Source organism: Triticum aestivum, chromosome 6B (genome assembly GCF_018294505.1).
Source record: "Triticum aestivum cultivar Chinese Spring chromosome 6B, IWGSC CS RefSeq v2.1, whole genome shotgun sequence".
NCBI lineage: Eukaryota > Viridiplantae > Streptophyta > Magnoliopsida > Poales > Poaceae > Triticum > Triticum aestivum.
Window position 1 is genome coordinate 33567549 of NC_057810.1, and position 14675 is coordinate 33582223.

The window sequence follows — 14675 nt, forward strand, 5'->3', positions numbered from 1 at the left end:
TGACAAACAAAGAACATTGGAATGAAGAGCTATTGCTTCAATTCTATGCTACACTACACATTCGCGGCTACTACAGAGACATCAAGACATGGGTTCTCGAGTGGATGACTGGAAATGTTCATCATGAAGCCAAAGCTATGGATATCATCAAGCTCACAGGGCTAGCCACTCCTGGAGAACTATATGAACCTGACTGTCAGCTACACCGCAATGCAGTGGAGAGAATCTTCCATAAGCCAGAACCCAATATGAGCCAGATGTTGAGCATGATGAAGCCCTTGTCATCTGACGCTGAATATCCAACAGAGTTCTTTGTTGAAGACCTTGAGTATCTGCCTCGCACCATATATCATATCATCAGGCGAACTCTATGGCCTGTCAAAGGACATTCATCAGCGGCCAAGCTTGAAGGAGCTATGGAGACTTTGCTCTTCTATATTCTCAATGGCATCAGCTTCAACACTCAAGAATTCTTCATCAGGCAACTTGCTGCTTCTTGCTCTGACCTATTTGGTCTGAAGTTTTATGCTCCATGGGTCATGCGCCTCATCAAGAGACACTCATCTGTCAACTATCAGCCCTCTACTCGCAATCATATGATCTTTCTGCCAGAGGTTGATATGTCAGTTGAAGCTATATACTCTGACCCTGCCAAGAGGCCTCTTTGTCTTCAGAATGCCGAGCACCAAAGCTTAACTCAACCCATTGAAGGTGTTCAAGCAGCGACACGAATCTATCCATTGGCTGGAAATACTCGCCTGCCTCATCGAGCACCTACTGAAGCCACTGAAAGCACCATTGCACAAAGGCCTCGGAAGCGTTCTCGCGTTCTCAATGACCGCGAACTTCTTGTGGACCTTCATCAGAAATAGGATAAGCATCATTTTTGGCTCAAGAGACAGACGCAAAGCCTCTTGGTGGATGTCAATCGCATTCGCAACCTTGCCACCAAGAATGCCTTTGTTGCTCATGAAACTTGCCGACGATCATGGAAGAGTTTGACCCTGCTTAGTGCTGAAGCAGATCTTCAAGACGATGGCTTCAATGAAAGATTCCAGTTTGACTCCACTCCTCCACGGACTGCTGTCCTATGTCGCACTCCATCTCTTGAAGACTCTGAATATTCTTCCTCCGCGGCAATGGTAAATGCCAGAGTGATCGATGATGAAGATGATGCTACTTCACCACCTCCTACTACTGCGCGCATCGACACTGCACCAAGTTCATCTGCACCGCCAACCAACGATGACAACCCTGCTGCTTCACCTACTCTTGAGGACGAGTAGATGCTCTATGTCTTCAAACCTTTTTGGTCCTTACTGACAAAAGGGAGAGAAGCGTATGAGTTGATAGTCTTCAAGCGGGTTCATATGGGCGGTTGCATTTTATTTTGCTTCGTGTTTACAACTCTTGCTTTTAAAACATTTGGTTCTCTGAGTTGTAACACCTAAACTTGATGGTCGTCTGCTACTTATTTGCTTCACTGTGATGCGATGATAAATTCCGCATGTGCGATGATAACTTCCGCACTTAAATCATTCTGCAGACGTCCATTTTTCATTATGCATGTCATTCTACTTGCTATATCATTTCATGCATGATGAACTATCTTCATAAGTTGAAGTGGATCTCCACAAGTACAACCTGCCATGTGCATTTGCATTCCAAAAGCAAATTACTTATATGCACATCTTCAGGGGGAGCCCTTGCTACTTATGAAGACAATTCCCTATCCTTACAATTTCACATACTTTATCCCCATTGAAAACTTCAACCAGTTTGTCATCAATCACCAAAAAGGGGGAGATTGTAAGTGCATCTAGTGCCACCCCTAGTTGGTTTTGGAGTATTGACGACAAAGTTGGTTGAGGGAATAATGCGTTTGTGAGAATTGCAGGATAACGCAGGTAGTGTCCCTCATTGATTCGGTTTACCTACCGGAGATGACCCCTAAAAATGTATGAAGACATTAAAGACAATGGTGGTATGAGAAGATATTCATATTGAAGACTATGACATGAGAAGACATTGCGTGAAGACTATGGAGCGCGAAGACTGTGTGGTTTCGTTGTTTCCTTTTCTTCTTTGTTGAGTCATAGGAACCACCGTACTATTAAGTGGGGTCCAAGTGAACTAAGTCAGAGTGACTGAAGTGATGCTCAACTCAAATCCTATGTCTTCGAGCGAAGACAATGAGAGCAAATCTTATCCAGAGCTGGATGAGTCAGCTTTGCTTGTAGCCCAAGTAAAGCTGCCGCGTGTGTTTGAAATCTAACCGTTGGAACACGTGTCAGTTCCTTAGTGACCAAGGGTCATTTTGGACAAATCAGGTCGGGTTGCCTAGTGGCTATAAATAGCCCACCCCCTACACCCTTGAAGAATTACCAGAGTGATTGGGCGAGGACTGGGTGTCCTTAGCTCAAAGGGAATAAGGTGAAGACACGGTCTTCTGAGTTAAATCTCAGCCTCCCTAACCAGACGTACAGTTGTCACAGCAACTGGAACTGGTCTAACAAATCCCGTGTCTTCAACAAGCGACTGGTTCTATCCCTTCCCAACCTTACTTAAGTTTGTCTTTGTGAAGTCATTGCCTATCTGTGTATCTGTTTGACTTCATTGCTTGACTACTACTGTTGAGTGGCTTCATACTATCTTCCATTCTGATCCTTACTACCTAGCTGCTATTAGTCATGTACTTTCACATCATTGCATTCTTGTCTATGGCTTGCTTAGGGTAGTTTATCTTCCGCTGCATATTAATTAGGTCATTTCTGTTGTTTGTCTTCGAAACTTCTAAGTTTTGAAGACTTTCATAAAAATCGCCTATTCACCCCCCTCTAGTCGATACTAGCACTTTCAGATATAATAAAAACTTTCATGAAGATCATTGGACAAAATAAACTTGATTCTTTGTAATAGTTTTGAGATATGATGATAGTAATATGTGAGTCATCACTAGTAGAAAAACCCCCATTCGTCCCGGCTCGTGAGGGCCATTTGTCCCGGTTCCCGAACTAGGACTAAAGGGTCTTTAATAAAGCCCTGTCCCTTTAGTCCTGGTTCGCCCAGGAACTAGGACAGATGGGGCTCCTTGTGGCCGCTGCCGCTTGCCCAGGCAAGGGGGCCTTTTGTCCCGGTTGGTGCCACCAACCGGGACCAAAAGGCTTCCACGTGTCAGCATTTCAGGGGCTGGGTTTTTTTTTCTGAAGGGGGGGGGGGGTTGGGGGTTTTGTAGGGTTAATTTAGGGGTTTCATATACTGTGTTCGCTAGCTAATAGAGAGAAGTGTCCCCTCTTATCTCCGTGCTTGGTCGACACTACATATAGAGAGGACTCGACATGCTAGCTAGCTAGTAAGAAAATGAAGGAAACTATTAAGTATAGAAAGATCGTCATGAACATATACAGAGAGAATTGATCGACCTCTCCTCTCCGAGAGATTGGTCGAACAACAAGTTTTCGTATATCTTACCCTAACATATGAACTCAACTTCCACATGCATGGTGGTATTCTCCGGCTTTATTGATGACGTGGTCAAGAAAGAATCCAGCCAATTCCTCTTGAATTGCTCGCATGCGATCTTGTGGTAGGAGTTCATTCCGCATCTCCCACATCTAATTTGAATAAGAGGGTCAATACATATATATGAATGAAACTCAACGGAAATGATGGTAATAAAATAAACTTGTGAATATTTTTGCTTACACACTTCATATTGTCTTTTAGAGTAGCCTCGCCTATTCTTGGTCGTCGCATTGTAGATGAACTCGCAGACGTAGTATCCACAGTAATTATTTCCGGGTTCCTGCCAGAAGCACTTTACGAGAAATAGAGGTCAATCAAACTGATAATGAAGTATTATAAATGGCATTGATGAAAGTAGCTACAATCAACGGGAGATGCGCGGAACTAGCTAGCTAGTAGTACTTACTTTCAGGAATTTCCATCGCTGATCCCGCGGCAGTCCCAAAACTTGTGTGGTGAATACTTTCCAAACCATGCGAGACAAAGAAAACAATTACTTGATATCATGAAATGAACAAAGTTGCCGATATGGTGCGAAAATGATCGATTCAACTTACTTCTCGAGCATTTTAGGCATGTCCGATTCCTCGCGATCTTTTCGTCTCAAGTCTAAGACGCTTACTAGTCCCTGCTCAAGCTTAATTTCTAGGAGAATATAGTGGAAACTGCGCACGCATGCATATAAGTCATCAATTACATTAATTACTATAACCTCGAGTAATAATTAAGGGAAACCTAATATGCACAAGACAGTAACACTCACTTGAAGTTGTAAGGAAAGAGTATTGTATCTTTGTTTTGATTTATTACCAACGATCGTAGCAAGTTCTCCTTGGTTTCTTTGGCATTAAATTTAACCGTAAATTCATTTATGAGATTTGTGTTAATGAACCCAATATCATACATTTCAGCTTTTCTGCATTCGACGATCTTCAATCTGCATAATATAGTGAGGCTAATTATATATACATTCAATGAAAGAGCTGAGCTATATATAGAGACTTAATGTTAGAAGTAGTACTTATAGACAGTAGCAAGTGACCGTTAATTTATCGAGGGCCTTTAGATTGAAAAACTGGAAGAACTCCTCAAATGGAACAGACAACTCCTCAATTCCAACGAGGTCGTGCTGATCCTCTTTAACTTTCAGCGTCAAAGTATCGATTTTCTTGCCAACTTACTGCTTTCTGCAGGTTTCCATGTACCAATCATGAAATCTTTGCATCAACGTTGTTGGAGTAGTTCAATCTTTTACGAGAGGCTTCCCGTACTCGTATTTGAATTCTTCCACCTCCATTATATCAAAATGTACATCGTCGTAATCTCCAGGATTGGTACTGGGCAAGATCCCCGGATGATTAGCGACGAATATCGCTAGACACCTTGAGCGGGGGGCACGATTGGTTCGCTTGTTCGCTGAGTTGGGGAATTTTTTCCCAGTTCTTCGTTCTTGTAACCTTTTTTCACTGCAAGTACTTCCCGAACGCTTCGCTTCCTTATATGTCTTTTCAGTAATGCGCTCATAGTTGGTTTGCGGCGGAGACGGTGGTGGTCGCTGCAGGGCATCAAAAGTGCGCTTCGCTTTCACCGGATCTATCTTCTCCTCCGGAGGTGGATGTCTCTTAGCTCTTTGCGTTGCGAAGTAGTCCTTCACTTGTGCTTGACAGATCTCCTTGTTTTCCTTCTCAGTCATCTCGTATGGTAACTTCTCTGGAGTCTTGAGAGATGGACCGAATCTGTATTGCCTCCCGCCTGTACTGCTAGACGCCGGAGCAGGCTGAGCGGCTGAGGCTTTCTTCTTTAGTTGCTTACGAGGCGGAGGAGAAGGACTGTGATGCGCCGGAGCAGCCGGAGCGGCGGCGGGTCTCTCCCGCCCTTGCTGACCAGGCATATAAGGAGGAGGCTGGCTGGTCGGGCATGCCAGCGCAGGCGGAGAAGGAGGAGGAGTGCCGCCACTTGCCGGAGAAGGAGGCAGAGTGCCCTGATCACTCGCCGGATGAGCAGGCGGAGGAGGAGGCAGAGTGCCCTGACTCACCGGAGGAGGAGGAGGAGGCGGAGGCGTCCAGTTCGAAAGGTTGATATGGTCCTTCCGCCATAGGCATGGAGTCTTCAAAGCAGAACCCAGCCGAGTCTCCCCTTCACCGGTAGGGTGGTCAAGCACGAGCTCCTCAAATCCCTCCGTTATTTCTTTCATTGTCACCCTAGCATATCCTTCTGGAATTGGACGGCAGTGAAAAGTTGCACCGGGTTCAGGAGGTCGAACAGAGCCGACAGCCGCCTTGACTTTGTACTTCTCCCATTGCGTCATAAGGTGGCAATGTTGAGACTCCGTGATAGCATCCACGAGGTAGCTAGCAGGAGCCGTGAAGATAGGCTCCACCTGAAGCAGCTCGGTGGAATCCACGCTGCTTCTCCGCTGAGATGCCGGGGTAGCTTCGGGGGTAGCTTCGATAGGTCGCTTGCTTCGAACTGCATCTTGTTCCTCTAGCTTCTGTACCCTTGTGTGCAGCTCCTGCAGTTTGCTCTGCTCCACCTTCCTCCTCCTCTCTTGGCATTTGTAACCTCCTGCGTCCGGAAACCCAGCCTTCCATGGAACAGAGCCTAGCGTGCCTCGTGTCTGTCCAGGGTGCTTAGGATTCCTGAGGGCCATTGTGAGCTCATCCTTCTCTCTGTCTGGAACAAACGTCCCTTCCTGCGCTGCGTTAATATAGTGTTGAAGTTTCGTGAGGGGTATTCGCAGTTGCTCCCTCGTCCAAATGCACTTCCCTGTTACAGGGTCCAAGGTTCTGCGAACCTCGAAGAACTATGTCCGGCAACGGTCTGGCCAGTTCAATGTCTCTGGTTCGACCCCTTTATCAAGTAGGTCATTCTCAGCTTGGCCCACAACGGTCGGGCTTTGAGATAGCCACCTGACCCCGTGCGATGGTGATGCTCCTTCTTCACAGCATTTATCTTGTTTATCGCTGACATCTTCTTACTCCTCTCCGATGTCTTGTTGGCCACAAATGCATCCCATTGATCTCTAAGCTTCTCAAATCCCGACGAACTCTAGTGTCTTTTTTTTGTCAACAAACTTTGCTTTCAGCTCATTCTTCCACCTCCTGAATAGGTCTGCCATCCTCTTGAACGCAAAGGACTTGATCATTGGCTCCATAACTGGATTCTCCGGATCCTCCTCCTCCGGTAGGGTGAAATTTACCTTCAGCGCTTTCCAAAGATCATCTTTCTGTCTATCTTCGACAAAAGAAACTTGAAGCTCTTCATCCTTATGCTAATTCCATAGCTCGATGCTGATCGGGATCATGTCGCTAACAAGAACCCCGCACTGAGCAGTAAATGCCTCCTTGGTCCGGAGGGGTTCAATCGGTTGGCCATCGCACGCGATTGCGTGCTTGTGACCCTTTCATCTGAGCGCAACTTTTTCTTCGGGCCTCGTCACTTTACCGAAGTTGTGCTCGATCCGGAGGGCTACAAATAAGAAGAAAGACGAGAGTTAATATGTGTAGATACCAAAACAATGAATGCATCAATTATCTAGTCAGCACCGGCTTAATCAATATATATACCTGGTCGGACTCTATTCGGTCACCGGAGCCGTCATCACGGCCTCCTTCTTGCACCGGCATTCGGTCACCGGAGCCATCTTAATCATGTCCTTCCTCCTCCATTGTTCGATAACCGTAGCCTACTTCTTCATCCTCTCCTTCCAGACCATTGGTTTCGTTGAGATACGACATGACATCAGCTCCGGCTGCGATTATGTCCCCCAACACCCGTTCTGCTTCCTCATCTCGGGCGTGCTCCATAGTTTCTGCAAATATTACAACATGGCAATTATTATACAAACATGACAGATGGATATATTAGTGGAAAACGTAGGCCTAGCTATAGCTATTCACAACAAGGAATTATATTATTTAATGGCCTCGACGCTTCTCTAGGGTTTGGGGTGGCCTCGGCAACGCTTAAAGGGTTCGGGGTGGCCTCGACGACAACGCTCTTTTAACTTGGTAAAGGAGGGGGTATATCGACAATGACGACATACATACATGGAAAAAATGTTATCGGGGAGGGGGTATATCGACTCCCCCCTCATGTCGAAGTTATCGGGGAGGGGGTATCCATCCCCCCCCCTCATGTTGAATATATGTTGAATTCCCGAGAGAGTTAGGAACCGGGGGGGGGGGGAATCCTCCCCCCTCATGTCTGATGAGTTTTTACTCCCTCTCTCCCATGAAACATTCATCGAACAAACTTATTACGAGTTTTAACAGAAAACATTCATCAAACAAAATTACAACGGAAAAAATTGACCAAGTTTTCATATATCATCATCATCTACTACTACAAAAAATGACATATTCTTTACATATGAACATACAAACGTTAGCATATTCGACAATAATATCACCATAAAAATTCGATGAACATTAAAAATTCTAACTTTTGCATATTCCTAGAACCCTCGACCATAGAACCCTCGAACCCTCGATCCTAGAACCCTAGAACCCTCGACCCTCGAACCCTCGACCCCTCAACCCTCGAACCCTCAAACCCTCGACGTCCCTCGAACCCTTGACCCCTCGACCCCTATTCCTCCTCATGTCGAAGTTATCATGGAGGGGGTATATCGACAACGACATACCCGATAAAGAAAAAAATAAAAAAAAGAGGAGAAGAAGAAAGGAATAGAGGTGAAGAAGAAAAAAAATAGAAATTACTCTATTTTTTTTTCTTCTTCACCTCTATTCATTTCTTCTTCTCCTCTTTTTTTCTTTTTTTCTCTTCTTATTTATTTCTCCTCTTCTTCCTCTCCTCTTCTTCTGCTTTCTTCTTCCTCTTCTTATTTTCCTTTTTCCACTCCTTCTTTTTCTTCTTCTTCTTCCTCTTTTCTTCCTTTTCCTTGTTTTAATTTTTCCTCTACACTAAACTATGCACTAACCTAAAATCGATATCTACTAATTAGCAACCTAAATAAAAAAATTAATACATACATGAAAAAAACATCATATGAAAAAAACATCATATGCACAAAAAAACATCATCTGAACCCCCACCCTCCCACATGTCGAAGTTATCGGGGAGGGGGTATATCGACCCCCACCCCCCTCATGTCGAAGTTATCGGGGAGGGGGTATATCGACCCCCACCCCCTAGTATACATATGAACAAAATTTTAATCTAATAAAAAAACAGAGCCGGGGCGGCTGGCAACGGCGATGGCGATAGCGACGGTGACGGCGATGGCCATGGCGACGGCGGTGGCGGCAAGGGCGCCGGCGCGTGGGGGCGGGCGGCGGGCAGGGGCTCGGGCGCGAGGCAGGGGCCGGCGCGGCGACGGCGTGCTCGGGGTCAGAGGCGGCGCAACGACGGGCGCGGGCGACGGCGTGGTCGGGGGCAGGGGCGGTGCGATGACGGGCGCGGGCGACGGCGGGTACGGGCGACGGCGACGGCGACGAGGAGCAGGGCGTCGGGGCAGAGGGTGGCGTCGGCAGCGGGGAGAATGAGAAATTGCTGAATATTTGCAAAATGTTGGCTTATATAGCCAGAGCATTGGTCCCAGTTTGTGGCACCAACCGTGACCAATGCCCCCCTTTAGTCCCGGTTGGTGCCACCAACCGGGACCAAACCTCGTGCTGCCCGTGGCCAAAACTTTAGTCCCACCTTGCTAGTTGAGAGGGCCGCACAGTGGTTTATAAGCCCCACTGCCGCACCCCTCTCGAGCTCCTCTCGATTGCAGGCTTACGGGCCTAATTGTCATTGATGTGCCTGTTGGGCCTACTGGGCTTTCTGTAGGCCTGAATCCTGGCCCATCGTAGGGTTTCTAGTCGTATTCAGGCTAGTGGCTCAGTAGGTGGCATTTTTTTATTTTTCCCAGTTTTTTTCTATTATTTGCATTATTTATTTTCTTTTGTTTTTTGCTTTATTTTTTAGTTCCTTTTGCTTTTAGGTAATAAAAATTATAAACTTTCTGCTAGTACCATTTGTTTTCCAATTTTAATAATTTAAATTTGAATTTTTTGAAATTTGTGTGAATCACTAGTTTTTGAATAACTTTACTATAAACTTACATTTTTGAGTGATTCTTTTTCCTGCTATTTAATATTACTGTGTTTTATCATTATATTCAAAAACATATTTTGTTATTTTAGTTTCTAACAAAAAATTCTTTATGATAATTCTTTTTCCTTTTAATGTTTTGAATAGAAAATACGTTGATAATTTTAGTTGCATAAATTTTAGTTTCAATAATACTAGGAGTTTTATAAAAGTTTATTTTGTTTTTACTTATTTATTAAAGTTTATTTTGTTTCTACTTATTTCTTTTCTTTTCTTTTTTCATTTTTTATTTATTTTATGAAAATTCTTTCTTTTTTGCTTTATTTATTTTATTTTGTTTCTACTTACTGTTGCTATTTTTATTTATTTTATTATAGTTTATTTATTTTAATTTATTAAAGCTTATTTTATTTCTACTTATTTATTAAAGTTTTTTCTGTTTCTACTTATTTATTTTATTTTGTTTGTACTTATTTCTTTTCTTTTCTTTTTTTGCTTTTTATTTATTTTATGAATTTTTTTGCTTTTAATGTTTTACACACAAAAGCCCTCTCCCCTGGCTGGTTCACTGGTCCCGGTTCGTGGCTTGACCCAGTACTAAATACCACCCTTTGATCCTGGCTCAGGCCACCAACCGGGACCAACTGCAATGGTGGTGGGCCAGGAGCGAGGCCCATTGGTCCCGATTCGTCCCAACAACCGGGACCAAAGGGGCAAGACGAATCGGGACCAATGCCCCCACGAGGCCCGGCATGCCCCCTGGCCTCACGAACTGGGACCAATGGGCCCATGGGTCCCGGTTCGTGACTGAACCGGGACTAATGGGCTTACCTGGCCCGAACGAAAGCCCTGTTTTCTACTAGTGTATGTTGGTGAATAATTATGCTTTAGTAAGAATATTGGTGTTACAGTTTGTGATTCCCTATGGAAGCACATAAGTCAATAGTTATGCAATGAAATTACATCCTACATATGATGTATTATTCGGTGTTAGTTATGCTTAATACTCGTTTATGAGAATTTGTGTTTCTTGGTTGGGTAATCCCAGCTCTCCTCTACTACCACATTACATTCTTGCAAACAGCCTGCTCTTCATTATCTGAGTAATGATGTGGTCGATTTTTTGTAAATTTAAGGTTCACACATCTTGCGTCAATAGCTTCGTATATTTACAAATATAATGTATTTTACTGTCAAAATAGATGGGTACGGTAGCGCGCGCCATCGACGATCTAGTGAAGCAAATGGCAGTTTGTGAACCTTTGTGTTGGGCTTGCCGATTTATACGCTGTCAAACTTTTTTTTTGGTGTGTTGTTTACGTGTTAAGCAATGAATTTGTACTGTTTGTATGTGGTTGTTGCGACATCACACCTCCCAAGATAATATGTGGTGTAGAACATATGTGAGTTAAATCTTATGATCTATGTTATATTATATAGCGTAAAATATTATTTTCGTTTTCATGTGAATGTCAATAAATAGGCTTCCCAAATTAGTAATGTTATAATTTAATTAGGCTTCGCTTGTCTGAATATCTGAGTGCAACTTCAGAAATTAAGAGCTATCTATATATCCAGCTTCTGCCATGAGATACTTCCGCTAGCTCTCAGTACCATGTACACGCCATAGTAGGATTGGTGTGGCTCCTCTTGTTTGAATATACTAAAATAATTTAGCTCTTGTGGCAATTGTTCTCGAGTTTATTGTTGAAATTTAAACATGTTCTTCCTGTACAGGGAAATTGGGAGTGGATCATGGGATTCTTGGTTAATGCCACTTCAAGATCAGGTTGGTTTTTTACTCTTTCTTCAACTAAATAAACTGTTCCTTGTAGTTGCAGAATCTTCCGTACTGCTTTTCTGTATAGTATCCAGAGCTGTCATGGTATTGTATCGTTGCTGGAATTGGTTTTCTCTACTATCCCCTCTTACGTTCCCCGCTTCGTCCAACCTCTCGTACGACCCCCTCACCCCCCGATTTTCTTCCCAGTCCCACCTCTCCTACGATCGACCCACTCACCCCCCCCCCCCCCCCCCCCCCGACAAACAAGACGCAATCAATGGCATAAGGTAACCAGAGACGCATTGAAACACATAAGGTAACCAGAGGCAATCATTTCACATAAGGTAACCAGACACAATTAATTCAAACGCAATCAATTCATGCATGGCAATCAATTCATTCAATCACCTTCCTTCTTTCACACAAACGGTGATCAATCTCTCCTTCCTTCTTTCATTGAAACCGTGATCAGTATTCTTCCTTCTTTGACTATCACCATGGTTTACCTGGCGCCAATGATAATCCACTGCGGAGGTCGTCGCCATGTGGAAGACCAGGAGCGACGGGGGAAGCGCTCACGATGAGAGTGGAGGAGAAAGGGTGGTGAGGTCGTCGCGGTGGAATTGGAGTGAGTCAGGGAGGGGCTCGCCTTTGGGAGTAGCCAAGGCGGCGGCGAAGAAGATTTGAAAGTGGAGGAATCTCGAGCGGTGGGGAAGAACGTGAGATGCAGAGGGAGCTGGGGTGAGGTTTGGAGGCGGTGGTGTGGCGACGAAGATAGGAAAGGAGAGCATTGGTACTGTTGGTCCAACCGTCCAAGATGCTGGAGGTGACCAGCGTATTGGTTTGAATTGGAACCGCCGTCCACCATGAGCGACATCTCTGGCCATAACGAACGACCTCCATGGTTCTCTCATTGACACTGTCACCACCGGCAGATCTGTCGCCCCACCACAAATCCTCGTCGATCTGCTGTTGTGTGCACATTGTCCTCTTCTCCACGTTCGCGAGATCCTGGGGACATCAATTCGGGTCGTGGTCATAGCCACTTCGCTGGCACCACCGAGGCTGATCGGCTGCGCTACAATGGTACGCACGCACCATTACGTTGCCCTCTCCGTCATTGGGCAGTCTGCATATGATGACCACATTAGCTTCATCTCTCACGCAGGCAAGGCCCCAACTGACTTCTGTTTGCAATTCTTGTATATATAGCTTGAGGATTTGTGGGCATTTTCTTTCGTCTGAACTGACTTCTATTTGCATTAGTAGATTATAATGAGTTATTTGTTGGGCCGTTCATCTGCACAACGTATATCAATCGAGCTAATTTTTGTTGTTCAGGTACCTGATTAAATGTAGTTGTGGAAATGAATCACAGTAGACTCAGAGTATCGTGGATGCAAAGAATTATTGGTAATGGAAAGTTATTTTTAAGCCTGTGATCAACAGCATGTATGTGCTTCCGGAGGAACATGGTCCTCGTTTGTAAACGGTATGCTTCTTTGATCTTCCGGAGGCACATGGCAGGGACTTCTCCGGTTATCTCTATGAGAAAGTGTAGCAAATAAAAATCAAGGGGTTTGTTGTAGAATAAATTTTGGTAAGTACCTTTTTCAAATCAATCTTTATCTACAGTGTGATGGGTGTGGAAAAAAATATAACCCGACACTTTCTGTTGGAATTCACTCTGAAAGTGAGTAGTGTTGCAACAAAGAAGAATAGTAGTATAACAGGTGTCATTGCAGGAAATATAGTTGGTGTAGAAAGGAGGTTGAGTCATTGCATCGGTCTCGCGCTGCTTGTGCTCCGCCCAGCGGCATGGTACAAATTCGGCGCCGGACACACGGGAGTCCACGATGACGATGTCCACCATGTAGGCCTCTTCTGTGTTGGCGGCGTCCTCGGTCACGTGCTTCTACTGGTGGGCTAGATCTGAAGGAGGAGCAGAGGGAAGAAGAGTGAGAGGAGAGGCAGACGAATGCACTGAAGACATATGCATGTATTATAAAGAGATAGGTGTGATAGAAAGTATGCTAGAGTAGCTTTATACGTGTCCTTATTTATTGCCCGTAGCAACGCACGGGCATTTAACTAGTCCAGGTAAAGAAAATGGAAGAACTTCGTGAAGGTTACAGCATAATTGTCCTTTCTCAGGTGTGTTCATGCGATGGTGGACCACCGGTGAGCAAATTTTATTTGGTTGCTTTTATGCAATAGTGAAACTAACCTAATTTGGTCCGCTAAATAAGAGAGTTAACATTCTGGCCCTGTACCCACAAGTGTTATGATGGAGATAGAAGATCATGCATGATGATAGGAATATTGAAGAAAAATTGTAATTTTGTTAACTATATCCATCTAGTTTATAAAAAATGATGATGCCTAATTTTTTATTAGGTGTTTCACTGGATGTGTATTTGTGTCAGTAGTGCTGCTGGATATCTTTCAAAACATTGTTGTTGTTACTCTAAATGATGATTAGGGCCTTTCTTGTACTGTACCCTTTATCGTTTATATGATATTGTCTTCACTTCTTTTAGGGGACTATATATCTTTATTGATTCTAACAGGTAAAGAATTTTATCTCAATTGGGGGTCCTCACGCTGGTACTGCTTCAGTGCCACTTTGTGGTGTAAGCTTACTCGGTCCTTTCCTCGCGGCCTGAATCCGGCTGAGGCTCGCAAGACAAAGCGATGGCGGCCGGCTTGCGGGGAGATGCTGGTCTCGTTGACCCTGAAGTAGCAGCTAGGTCAAGGGGCTGAATGTGGTACATGCATTGCGGCACGGCTCGACACCTGGGATTTGACAACAGTGGCACCAAAGATGGTCCCCCCATAGACTGTAACATCGTCATGTCCTCGTCGGTGAGGAAACCAGGTGACCTTCTCATCCCAATGTCTTCCATTCCTAATCCCTTCCTTCTATCTCAGTTCCCTTTCAATGTGTTATATTCTTTCATCATCGCTAGGCTCCCATGGCACTCTGCCACTCTAGCTTTCAGTAGCTCCTTGATTAAGAGAGGTACGAGTGGCTGGCCAGCTACAATGTCTAGATGGAAGACCTCTCTTGTTCAGATTTATTTTGGGGCCTCGATTCCTTTTTTCTCAATGGTTATATGTAATTAGTACAACATTAACAATTTTTTATAGCATGTTTGAGGCTGGATGCATTGAGTTGCTGGAATTCTTGTATTAGATCACTGGCATTATTCAGTGCACTCTTCAATGCCTTACCAATGGTCCCAAAAAAATGCACAACCGGTGAAATTGACCGTGGTTTTGATGTACTTTTGTTACAACAGAGTAT